Below are 13,891 nucleotides of genomic sequence, written 5' to 3' on the forward strand. Positions count from 1 at the left end.
CAACAAAGATAAGCGCCACTTATTGGACGTTATAAGCTCAAAGCAATGATAGGGTTATACTTCCTTTAAAACAAATGATAAATAATTCCGCATGTGGCTCCCAGAACGTTTTTAGTCTTTTTGTGAAAATGCAATCAAAACAAAGTCCAAATTTATAGGACTAGCAGCTTTCTCTATTCTTTGGTTTCAAAATCTTTGGTTATTTTCGGTCTTTGTGTGGGCCCCAGGAAATATTTTTGGTGGTATTTGTAGATTTTTTTTCGAAACCGAACACAGGTTTGCCAGCTAAATAATTGTATCTCCATAGAAAATCTGTCCAAACTTTCACACCCCTTCTACTGCAAAGGAGGAAAGCACACGTAGCTGATTTTATAGAATGGTCTATTATAACCTTATGGTCCAAATAGTGTACCGTTTTCTTTAGCCAACCAGTTCTTTAATAAATGAATAAAGCTGTACTTTCCACCAAAGACAGAACTTAGAAGAACTCTCGGTTGGGGTGAGGGAGGATTGAGGAGAATTTCGGAGGCGTTACTCGATTTGGGGCTGACTTGTCCTTTCCTTTTTGGGGTAGTTTGGCCTACATGCGAAACGTCCTTTGTCGTAGCACCGAGAACAATGCTGTTATAGGAATCGAAGCTCATGATCGATATCTTTCGAACGGGGTCAACCATCTTTCTAGTAGGACGATTTCTAATATGTAGCTTAGGTAAGCTTCGTCCTCGACGCTTACAGGCGGTTAAGTGGTAAAATGGATATTGGTCGGCTTTACCTTAATCGACGGCTCGTGGATTTTACACACAATCCCCGAGGGATTTGTGTGTACTGGGCCCACGCGTAGTGTAGCCGATGCCGCCGTATTCCACCTAACTCTCCAAGAATTAGGCTTAGAAGGGCCAGGGATATCTCAATCGAAAGGAAATATCATGCCTCTGTGACCCGTTATGAATTATGGAGATCGGGGGCCCACAAATTGGCCATTTGCCTATTTTAGTGCTATATGGCGATATTCGACTTTAAATCTACATACATTTTATATTAAGACCGACTTGGTTGAAAATTATATTTTTCGTTGGTACTGATCATTACAGAACTACCTTTTCGGTTGCTTTGAGAAATTTTAATTTTAAGTTAGATTTCTGGATAATTCGTGGGACCTCATAGCCCGCGCAAGCACTATTGTGATTAGTGTTGTAAGTCGGAAAATTTTCCGCGGAAAATGACCGAGGCCTTTTTTCCGGAAATTTTTCCGAAAAATATTAAAAAGTTTTCTTTTCATGATTAGTCTAATATATTGTTTGCAAATTTAATAAAGCGGCATTTTCGCCTCATTTTTTTCGAATCTGAAAGTAAAACTAAACCTCTAGACTAGTTTAAACTGATTAATAATGTAACACTATTAATGTTTCGTAGTATGTTTGATTATATTAGACATTTTATAATGATAAAAAGTTAAAAACATTAAAAACCATTAAAAGGTAATTTATGTTTCAAATTTTTATTTTTCCAATTTGCGGAAATTTTTCCGCATTTTATTTTCCCGGAAAATTAACAACACTAATTGTGATTTTTGAATTTAGTACCAATTGATGCAGGCGCCATCTAACTCCAAAAAATATTTGCGTTTGGCTATTCCAAAAATTCGGTTTGTCTAAAAATTAATTGCCATTAACGTGTTTGCGTTTCGCTACTTTATTTCCAAAACCAGGTAACCCGAAAAATTCATTTTCTATAAAATTCATCTCGGGTTTATTAAGTTAATGTACAAAATGATTGAAAATTTGTTCAAATTTCAATTTAATATTTAAAATATAGTTAATACATCGGGGGGATTGTGTGTACTTAAATGTCCGTGACATCTTGTTAAAGATTCTATTGCAGTCGGCTCAAGCATGGATATACTAACAATTTTAAGTGGCCACGTCAGAAGTTGGGCTGGGTTTAATTTAAAAAAACACGCAAAACCTTAATTTTAGAAATTTGGCGTGATTAAACTATAAAAATCTACTCCAATCTCGCTACTTGGCTATCTATTACATTTCACTTGAAACGTGACATGTTCAGATCTGCTTTGATCCCTAACACCGCCAGGAACAACGCATTTGATGATTATGGTCATAATTATATTTTTAAATATTTTTCAGTAACGAATATTTAATTGGTATCTTTTTAAAATCCTGACGGAAAGTCTATTTTAGGACCCAAGGTGACGATTTTATTGAGTATAAAGTGTTTGGAAAGTTCGAGGTGGCAATTTAGTTTCACACTCCGATATTCTACGATAGAAGGTTTTCTCCAAGGTTACCCGTTGACTTGTTTGCCAGATCTTCTTCCACTAAGCTAGGAAGAATGGCCACACGAAAGTCGTTTTAGTTTAATCTTGTTTACCATTTGACTACTCGAGTTTCGCTCCGAATCTGCTTCTGACGTAATAGGTGTTTTCACAAAAAGGGATCACTGAATGACACATTTCCGATTTTATATTTTAACATTTCTAGAAATATTTTAACATTTCTAGAAAGGTTTTAACATTTCAAGAAAGGTTTTAACATTTCTAGAAATATTTTAACATTTCTAGAAATATTTTAACATTTCTAGAAATGTTAAAATATTTCTTGGAATATTTTTAAACTAGGGATATGGAAAAATTTCTTATCAATTTTAAGAATCCTATAAATATTAAAGGACTTTCTATAGGTATTTTAAAGAGTGTTTCCTAGTTATTTTACCGTCATACAATATTTTTCGGTAAAACGCGAGAGAAAGCAGCGCTCGTAGAGTTGAGTGTGAACTCAGACTATAATAGCGAACTCTGATGGCACTAGCTATATCAAAATTTTTAAATATTTCACTTTATTAGCCAATTTAACATTCTCTCCTACACTACGGTACGGGGGTATACAAATCTATTAGTCTATGTTGATGATGGCACTGGTAGCGTAGATGATGGCACTTGTACCGTTGATGATGGCACTTGTACCGTTGATGATAACACTTGTAACGTTAATGATGAAACTTGTAACGTTAATAATGAAACTTGTACCGTTGATGATGACACTTGTACCGTTATTGTGGTATTTGTACCGTTGATGGTGGTACTTGCACCATTGGTGGTGGTACTTGTACCGTTGATCATCGCACTTGTACCGTTGATGATGACAATTGTACCGTTGATGATTACACTTGTACCGTTGATGATGACACTTGCACCGTTGATGATGACACTTGTAGCGTAGATGATGGCACTTGTAGCGTAGATGATGGCACTTGTACCGTTGATGATGACACTTGTACCGTTGATGATGACACTTGTACCGTTGATGATGACACTTGTACCTTTGATGATGACACTTGTACCGTTGATGATGACACTTGTACCGTAGATGATGGCACTTGTAGCGTAGATGATGGCACTTGTAGCGTAGATGATGGCACTTGTAGCGTCGATGATGGCACTTGTAGCGTCGATGATGGCACTTGTAGCGTAGATGATGGCACTTGTAGCGTAGATGATAACACTTGTAGCGTAGATGATGGCACTTGTAGCGTAGATGATGGCACTTGTAGCGTAGATGATGACACTTGTACCGTTGATGATGACACTTGTACCGTTGATGATGACACTTGTACCGTCGATGATGACACTTGTACCGTCGATGATGGCACTTGTACCGTCGATGATGGCACTTGTAGCGTAGATGATGGCACTTGTAGCGTAGATGATGGCACTTGTAGCGTAGATGATGGCACTTGTACCGTCGATGATGGCACTTGTAGCGTAGATGATGGCACTTGTAGCCTAGATGATAACACTTGTAGCGTAGATGATGGCACTTGTAGCGTAGATGATAACACTTGTAGCGTAGATGATGGCACTTGTAGCGTAGATGATGGCACTTGTACCGTTGATCATCGCACTTGTACCGTTGATGATGACAATTGTACCGTTGATGATTACACTTGTACCGTTGATGATGACACTTGTACCGTTGATGATGACACTTGTACCGTTGATGGTGGTATTTGTACCGTTGATCATCGCACTTGTACCGTTGATGATGACAATTGTACCGTTGATGATTACACTTGTACCGTTGATGATGACACTTGTACCGTTGATGGTGGTATTTGTACCGTTGATCATCGCACTTGTACCGTTGATGATGACAATTGTACCGTTGATGATTACACTTGTACCGTTGATGATGACACTTGTACCGTTGACGATGGCACTTGTACCGTTGACGATGGCTGTTGTACCGTTGACGATGGCTGTTGTACCGTTGACGATGGCTGTTGTACCGTTGATGATAACACTTGTACCGTTGATGATGACACTTGTAGCGTAGATGATGGCACTTGTACCGTTGATGATGGCACTTGTACCGTTGATGATAACACTTCTAACGTTAATGATGATAAAATACGCAAAAAAGTAGATTAGTCCATAATTAAAAGGGATAATATATCTAAATCCTAAACAAATTTGAAGAAATTAAAAAACTTACTAATAACTCGTACCGATAGGTCTTCGAGCGAATCTCGGATCAAATAGATCTTCGAGTAATAAACTACATAAAAACTAAATGAAATAGCCAGAAATTCCAACGGTAGACCGGTTTCGTTCTATTTGGAACTCATCAGTACCGTGCGGGAAATCTGGCTGGCGACTGTTATATCGAAAAGAGAAACTAAGCCTAAACATTAAAAATTTCAAAACGCGTTGCATAGTAACGGAAAGCCGAAAAAGGGGGGTGTGTGGTGGAGAATAGTATATACGATAAGTTAAGTTAGAAGAGACCACCTATGGACTGTGAGAAGGATGATAAAATACGCGAAAAAGTAGATTAGTCCATAATTAAAAGCGATAATATATCTAAATCCTAAACAAATTTGAAGAACTTAAAAAACTTACTAATAACTCGTACCGATAGGATTTAGATATATTATCCCTTTTAATTATGGACTAATCTACTTTTTCGCGTATTTTATCATCCTTCTCACAGTCCATAGGTGGTCTCTTCTAACTTAACCTACGTTAATGATGAAACTTGTACCGTTGATGATGACACTTGTACCGTTGATGGTGGTATTTGTACCGTTGATGGTGGTATTTGTACCGTTGATGGTGGTACTTGCACCATTGGTGGTGGTACTTGTACCGTTGATCATCGCACTTGTACCGTTGATGATGACAATTGTACCGTTGATGATTACACTTGTACCGTTGATGATGACACTTGCACCGTTGATGGTGGTACTTGTACCGTTGATGGAGGTGAAGTGCCGGAAGTGGGTAAACGCTTCGTTAAAAACCGTCAATTAAAAAGCTCTCTGAATTCGAATCTAAGGTATAGAGTTCTTTATTATCTTTGCAGTGACGTAGCCTTTTATATGATTAGTTTTGGTTTCGACAAACGCTCTTAAATGTCAGCGGAGTTATGATGTCGTTAGAAAACGGCTGTCGCTTTTGCGCCGAGACCGAATAAGCTTAAATCTTGCCAACAGATCAAAGTTTGTTGGACAACACGAGTCGCAAACCAAGTTGATCCGTATGATCGGAGAAACATTTTAAGGCATATTCACACAAGCCAACATTTTTGCCCAACTTAGTGCCAAGTCCCAGCGTTGCCAGACGTACGATAATTATCGTACATGTCTATCTTCGAGCTAATTTTTATAACGTACGATATTTTCAATGGCGTACTATATAGCGCACATTTTTCGATAATTCAGCTTGCGCGTACTATAATGTACGATAATTTTTAAAATTGGCTAAACACCATTTAAACTGTTACTTTTAAACATAAGTTTTCAATAGGTTGAACTTTAAGTGTTATTAAATATTTTGATTTCACAAGTTTAACGTCAATATTTCACACAAAATTCAAATATACGGCCAGTTTTCCGGCGTACGATAATGTTTTTCTGAAATCGATAATTTTTTGTATTTCAAATTAACATTATCATTTACTTTTGTGTAATCAAAAGGATGTGTACGGAAATTATTAAGTTTAAATATTATAAAGTAAGCCTCAGTTATATAAAACGTGGTCAGCAAAGCGTTTTAGTGGTGTACAACACGGTGTCGAACGTTTTTAGAAGTGGAACTATTCAACTATTGGTTTCTTTGTAGTGTAGCTGTGGTAGAAGTAGTCCTACTTTGCAACACCTTTCATAAAATTTTATCAGGGCTTCATATCAAAATAATTATTTTTTCAAAATGCTTATAAGGCTACTAAATTGCTACCCAGATTCGTCAGCTTATAAACTGTTTAATTACAATTTGACAGAGCGTTTCATTTTACGCACTCTAATAACTATTTCCCGGAACTACTAATCAATACCGTTCCTTTTTAAAGACGTTTACCTGGATCGTGAACATTTGCTCTCTCGCCTAACAATTTAGCGCGACAACCTATCAACCTCCTTCCTTTTTCATAATACTCATCGGTCTCACCTCTGTCTGCTTAAAAAATCACGTCAACTTAAACTAATTAGGGGGGGGGATTTTAAAAAGGAATGACTGTAACTTCTTCCCGGTTCTGGCACGCTGACGATAACTCGCGAGTTCATGCACGGTGGTATATCGTGTTGTCACTGCCTTATTTCTAAAACCAGCTATCTCAAAAAATTCGGTTTTGATTAAAAATAATGCCAATTAACGAGTTCGCGTTTCGCTACCTTATTTATAAAAAAACCAGGTATCTCAAAAAATTTGGTTGGACCATTGATTTCTCAGCTACCACTGAGGCCACAATTTGGCTGATGTGGAACTAATATTACGGCTAGGCTGACTTGTTCTCTATTCACACAGAGCAACTCTGTATTTCGACCAACAATGTTTTCTCAAAATGTTAGCTTTACACCGCTTGTTGGCCTTGTAATCGCATTTTTTGCGAAGTTTTAAGGAACAGCCGGCTTTTTGTGACCGAGGCTTAGCTCAAAATATTAAAATCTAATAATTTTAGTACACATCCTTTTGAATGAACAAAACTAAATGATAATATGAATATAACATACATTAATTAATGTAAATTGACATATTATGTTGTAGTAGAGGTAGTTTTGGAGTAATTTTCGAATTTCGTGCACAAAAATGCAACGTGTTTTGCCAACTAGAGTCGAAAGCTGATCCCACCATGGACTAATTAGTCCATGATCCCACCAACAAAGTTGTCCAAAAATGTTGGTTCGTGTGAATAGGATTTTAGAAAGAGTTGAAGTTCCGCCTTGAATTGGCAGGTGTGAAGCCTGAAGGTTCAGTTTATGCTCGTAAATCTACCCAAAAAAAATGTTTATTTTAGTTATATAGTCGTATACGCGTGGATAAAAAAAATGTCAGACGATTTAAAGTTTAAAATATTTTATTATTATTATTAGTGGCATCTTCCTGCGGAGCTGACTATATTTCAAACGGGCGACGGAGAGCTATTTTGAAGCGTAATAACTGTTCAAATTAGCTCATTCCCCGTTTTCGGAGAAACATTTTAAGAATGTTTTGGATTACGCGTTGACAGATTGATGATATTTTAGTAGCTTAGCGTCCCCATTTCGTCTATGTAGATTTCATAGATATAATGAAAGATTATTTATGCTAATTATCCGAAATGATGAAAAGTGCACTGGGTTAAGAAAACACATATTTCCATCTCCACAATTTTCCATTTCGGGGAATCTGTCATTTGATATTTAACGAAAATAACAAGCTTTTATTTCCTTGAAATTTTAATTGGCAATTCCACTTCCAATATAAGTTCTTGTTCCGTTTTATGTCGATTCCTCCTCTTCCATTTATTATTTGATTGAAAAGTAATTTGAAACTCGATTCTTTACAATCCTTTTAGTGTAAATATGACCAAGGTATTTGGTCCCATAAACAGCTGCCACGGTGGATTTCATTTTCGAAATATTGACAATTTTATTCCATCCCCCCCCCCCCCCTGATGTCTGATTAAGAAAGAAAATAGTTATGAAATAGCTGAATAAGCAAATTTTTTTCCCCACCGACGAACTTGTTTTACTGTTGGGGTCGACGTCACAAAAACGTCATAGAAACGAGTTATGCGGTTTTTTTTTTTCGAATTTAACGTCTGCTTCAGGTACACTGGGTGACAGTGAAACAGCAGCGGCCTTTGAGAAAAAAAACAATTTTGGTCCTATTTAGTATTTTAGTATTTATTTTATATGTTGGCAAAGTGTTGGGTGGGTTATGGACTCCATAAATGAAAATATTCCTAGGTATGTTTTACTATATTTTATATTGTTTGTCGTGTAGTTTTAAGGTTTTCTTTACGTAGGACAAGGCCTATCGGAAATAATGGCACTATCAAAAGTTTGCATATGGTACATACATTTAGATGTACAAGAAAAGCAATTTATATTATCTTGAAACTTTCAAAATAAGTTTCAAATGTTTAACTAATAATTTTCTAGTTTATTAAATAACAATTTAACCTAAAAAGATGGTGAAACGATCGAAACGGTCTAAGTAAAAAAAACATAAACTTTAGCAGGCGACACTTTAGACGAAACCGAAAAAAACGGCTTTTACGGCCAACTAAAAAATGCCTCGGTTGGCAGTACTCCCAACAGTAAAAAGTGAAGCGCCGGATTTACGAAAACACCTATTGTTGAGACTACATCCAAAAGTAAATAAGATAAAGTATTAGACTACTAGGATCGGGATGGGGGAATTTTTTTTTAAGATTTAACTTCTACCCACATACCTCTTCAGCTTAGTTCAAAAACCGGGTAACTCGACTTAAGAGTTTTTCGAAAGAACATTTCAACCTTAAATTGTTTATAGTAAAAGCACTTCATTTTATCGGCGGTCGGATCAGGGAGGTAACTGGTGAACATCGGTCGGTAGCTTTCCATTTGCAACGCATTGACATTGCGGTTCAGAGAGGCAACTCGGCCTCTGTGTTAAACACTTTCCCTCCGGGCACCTCGTGAGGCGATTGTTTGCTCTCCCTGCCTTAAGTGTTGGTTGTTTGTTTTTCTTTTATTATTTTGGCTGTAACATTATTATTTAAATAAAGACCTTCATGTAAAAGTACTCAAAATAGTGTTCATATAGTTTCAAAGCTATGAATTTCTTACTATTTACAAAAGTAGCATAAGACTACTTTTGCTATTTATAATTAATACTATATTTGAAAAATTTACTGTTTTGAGACATCTTATTTAGGAACTAATAGTTCCCTTCCTTTAGAGGCTTAAATAAGACCAAAATAAACTTGTGTTTTCAAAATTATATTCTACAATTGTTTACGCAGATATGTATTACTAAAATATTTCAAATTTTAATTAAAACTAATCACAGTACAATAATTGCTTAGAGTGATATTTTAAGAAAACGGTGCGATTTTACGGCAGTTCTATTAACCCTTTGAACCACGCCAACCATAGTGTTAGATAGAATATATCCCAGACTAATTATATTGCCTTTTGCTACAACGTTAAGTTAAAAGGAACCACCTATGGACTGCATTGTTAAGGATGATAATTTTATCATCCTTTTGCTACAACGCTCCTCTCAAAATCAATCGATTATTTTTTTTATTTTAATCTTTTTTTTCGGCAAAAAAATTTCGTATTAAAGATATATTGAAAGTTTCAAATACATTTCTGATGAACCCAGAAAATAGGGGTCATCTCGATTTTTTATTACTTTTCTGTACTGTAGCAATGTCAAAAACAGCCACCATCCTATATAAAATCTATTTTATCTCATACTTTTGTTGTTAAAATGGGGTAAATATACGGAAGGACATCGGGTTTAATCATTATTCAATGAATTTTTCGGGACAGAGGAGAGCCTGAGAGATGCCGTGGGTGGACTACCCCCGGGGGTTTTAAGGGCTTTGATTGCGTCGCCCTAAGAAATAATTAACGCTCAGTGGAGGTATATCGTTAAAAGTTTATCAGCGGTTACTACCTTGGTTGGTACCAAGAACGTTGCTGAGAACGGGCATGAAGAAGCCAAAGTACAATTCAAATTGAAACAGCAGCGCCATCTTTCGGGGAATCTTCAAACTGTTTTCCTATTATGATTAATTAAATTAAATCTTTAAATTCAGCTATCTCGAAATAAATTAATAGTTAAATAATTTTCTTAACTAATTATACAACCTTTCTTGAAAGATATGACTACTATCGATAAGAGATGGCGCTATACAATTGCTCAAACATGTTTTATTACACGAACTACAAGAGCATCCTAGCAAATTCCTGGGCAAATTCCAGAACAGCCAAGCAATTGGATTTGGACGTCAAGGCAACAAAATGTTGGATTATACTGTGCGTGACCTGTGTCAATCACAGCAACTTTTTATCTCTGGCCTCTTTGACCTTTTCACAAAATCCTTGACAAATCTTGCTAGGGACCTAGAGGTTTACTCACACGTTCTCAGTAACCTAGATATGTTCTAGTGACTATCCATAGTTGGAAACTTGGGATAGAACTCATTACAATTATACCCGTTGATTTCAGCTTCGTAAACTAACTTTATGTAACTGGCCGTGATGTAACAAAATGAAAAAGAATTTTGCTAGCTAAGCTTTTTACATTTCTAATGGCCGAAGTTCTACCACGATCTGTTCGCCTATTTTGTAAATCCCACGTTTGTAGTTACACTAACTGCCAGCTTCTTCTATAGACCCAAGGCAGGCGAGTAGTTTTATGGCATGCCAAACCGGACAAAATTCTCACTATGGTCGCTGTTGCTTCTCGACCCTGTTGATTCTTGACCGAGCGTTCTCGACTCACGCGATTGATTCTCGACTCTAGCGGTTGATTCTCGACTCTCACGGTTGATTCTCGACTCTAGCGGTTGATTCTCGACTCTCACGGTTGATTCTTGACTCTCGCGGTTGATTCTCGACTCTCACGGTTGATTCTCGACTCTCGCGGTTGATTCTCGACTCTCACGGTTGATTCTCGACTCTCACGGTTGATTCTTGACTTTCGCGGTTGATTCTCAACTCTCACGGTTGATTCTTGACTCTCGCGGTTGATTCTCGACTCTGGCGTTTGATTCTCGACTCTCGCTCTGGAGTCACGAGGGGCTTTGACTTTGTTTTGAAGCCCGCGTGCGAATCATGCGTGATAAAAAAAACATGATCTCGTGGCGCCGAGAAAAACTTTTTTAATTTTTATCATTTTAGCCAAATATTCCGCATATCTATCGGAAACCAGATATTTCGGCTTAGCGGAAGTCTCGCATATTTTAGACATTAGATTGCTCTGTGCTGAGAAAACATCTTGATTACGCAATAGCTATGAAAATCAGTTTGGTTGTAAATCTCGTTAATTGTCATACTGATTGTTATTATGTTACTTATGGTTTTACTTATTTACTTTGGTGAAGCACGGCCAACTTTGATCACGCGCTTTTCGCGCTACTACGGCCAACACATTCGTCGAAATTCCGCGAGCAAGGATTTTCCCCATTTAAACTGTACTATAATGTGTAGGAGTTCAGCGCCACGCTCGGTGGTTATATTGTCCCCAATGTAAAAACTATACTAAAAATAATAATCCGCTAGGGGCGCTGACGTCATACACATCTTTTGCTCATAGGTTAACTCAGGAACGTCAACGAATGAGATGGCCGCTGTAGCGCGAGAGATGCGCGAGAAATCAAAGTTGGCCGTGGGTGAAGAAAGTATGTAGCAGAGAGGGTAAAGTCGCCGCTTCGCTATGAGAGGCGCCTCTTCCTATTCCTGTAATGTTAAAATTTGTAAGAGATTTTTGAAGCGCGCGCTTCATGGGGGATAGTTCAGGTCCCCAAAACGCGATGGCGCTAGTGAACGAGTTTCATACTTTCATTACAATATGTAAGGATCCGGAAAGTGTTTTCTCTAAATTTTCCGATGGTCAATTTTATTATTAAAAAGACATTTCATGAAAAATATCATTAGTGAGGACAAGAAATTTTACTATTTTATTATGTTTTTTACTATGACAACCACTAACTTTTAATAAATTAAAGAAATTCATGGAAAACTGTACAAAATGACCAAGGCCTAAAGTGATAACATGGAAAGAATAATTGTTTACGCTTATGTATATGAATGAGGATGAAATTATTTGAAAAATGGTTTTCCTGGAAATTCCTGGGTATGTATTTAGTGTTGAATTTTCATCAATTTTCTGTCTAATCTTTTCTGAGATTTCGCGTATTCATGGTCGATATCTTGCTTTTTCAGTGCGCTGTGAATACAAAACTCAATGAAAAAACCTATCATGGTTTGAAATGTAGCTGCGCATGATGAATTGTCTGGAGCAACAAACCACTTTTTTTCAATACGTCGTGTTATAAATCTTTCTAAGCGGCCTCTTACATTTGTCATATGAGACAGTAATTGAAAACTGGTGTCAAAAACTTCATTGGTCTGCGTTACAAATTTCAAGAATGCTTCTGTTGGTACAATAAGGTTACCAAAAGCATAGTTTTTCTCTGTTTTATTTGCTTTGTAATAACTGAGAATGTTGGTAGGATCAATCATTGGATTTTCAATTTTAAGCTGACCAAGACAAGATAAACATTGGTGATGTGAAAAGCATCGGTGGATTAAATACCCTGAAATGTAACTTAAAACCGTTTGCTTTAGTAGGTTTATGCTTTCAATTGATTTACAAACTTCCAAGTCTACTTCAGAGCAATGTCCTTGGCTTTGCAGAACTTCGTGACTTTCCAAATTTGATAAATCTTCATCTGGTCCTGGAGCTGGGGTTTTAAAGGAATCAATATTCAAGATGAAATCATCTAAATCGTCAATGCAATTTGAATCTGGTGGCTTTAAAAGGTTGTTTACTGATACAGCTCTATATGCAGCCCGGAATTGTTGAGGATTTGGGTGGTCTCTATTCCCTCCTTTTTGACGGATAGAACCAAAATAATTTTCAACAAAATCTTGGCTTAACCTCCCAGTTAATAAGAACTTAAATCCAAAATTTTCTTTTAGGTCTTTCCACAAAAACAGCAGTGATTGAATGGAAAGTTTCCACCCTTCGATACAAGGCAATTTTTTATATTTGCAGTTTTGGGGTTTCCATGTGTTAAACCATTGCAATTTCTCACTCAGCATTTGCTTATGGATGGATGTGTCTGACATGGCTCTTTTGCATAGCGTAGCACTGTTTAGGGTCCTACTATTGAAACAATCAAAAAGATCATTCATGTGTAGTAGGAACTCCGCAGTGTAAGTACTACGCATGGTAAGATCCCCTAACCCCAAAGAAAATGCTGCTTGTATACAATTAGCTACGCTTTTGCTGAATACTTGCGCTGCCAAAATAACTTTCATGTTGGAAAATGCTGGTAAAGCGATATGCTTTCGTTTCAATTTATGCGCACTTCGGAACTTTCCAATCTCTTGGTCTAAATTGAAAAAAATTTCCAAATCTTTCCATGAAACCTCTGTGCCTTCCACCAGAAATGGATATCTTTTAAAATTATTTCTGACACTTTTCAACAGATGGGGAGGGTCAAAGAAAAAATGAATTTTTTCCTCATCAATTTCAATAAATGGTTTCTCCACGGATATTCCCAGATTTTTGTATAAATTTTGATTGCCAGTTCCTTGGTCGCAAACAATAGCCTTGACTATAAGTCCGATATCTTTTAGGTGCTTCAGGCATTCATTGAGCAGCAGCTTCAAAGTCTCCCCGTGGCAAGCATCTCTAGTAAGGAAGTAGCCTATGGGTTGCTTCCATTTCACCTTCAAACCTTTAACCATGAAAACCAGGGCTTGATTTGCGTATGCTTTGCTCTTCCAAATGGTCCATAGTCTACATAGCCTTCTATGATGTCACTTGAATGATCATATGTGAGTTTCTCTTTCAAACTCATTTCATCAAATGAAAGTACTATAACTCTCT

The 13,891-nt window shown here is 36.9% G+C and overlaps 1 long non-coding RNA gene across 3 annotated transcripts; it reads left to right on the forward strand.

Annotated features, from left to right (window-relative positions):
- Nucleotides 1-12,014: 12,014 nt before the first annotated feature.
- On the forward strand, nt 12,015-13,780 carry LOC149941504 (uncharacterized). 3 transcript variants are annotated; one of them, XR_016481220.1, is made up of 7 exons: nt 12,015-12,127; nt 12,217-12,444; nt 12,507-12,597; nt 12,669-12,816; nt 12,976-13,031; nt 13,096-13,569; nt 13,639-13,780. It is a non-coding gene; the product is annotated as an uncharacterized LOC149941504 (long non-coding RNA). The 3 variants fall into 3 exon arrangements; XR_016481219.1 differs by having other exon boundaries at nt 12,659-12,816; nt 13,096-13,780; XR_016481218.1 differs by having other exon boundaries at nt 13,096-13,780.
- The last annotated feature ends 111 nt before the right edge of the window (nt 13,781-13,891 follow it).

This window comes from Leiobunum rupestre, chromosome 6, assembly GCF_980474605.1.
Source record: "Leiobunum rupestre chromosome 6, qqLeiRupe1.1.hap1, whole genome shotgun sequence".
NCBI classification, from domain to species: domain Eukaryota; kingdom Metazoa; phylum Arthropoda; class Arachnida; order Opiliones; family Sclerosomatidae; genus Leiobunum; species Leiobunum rupestre.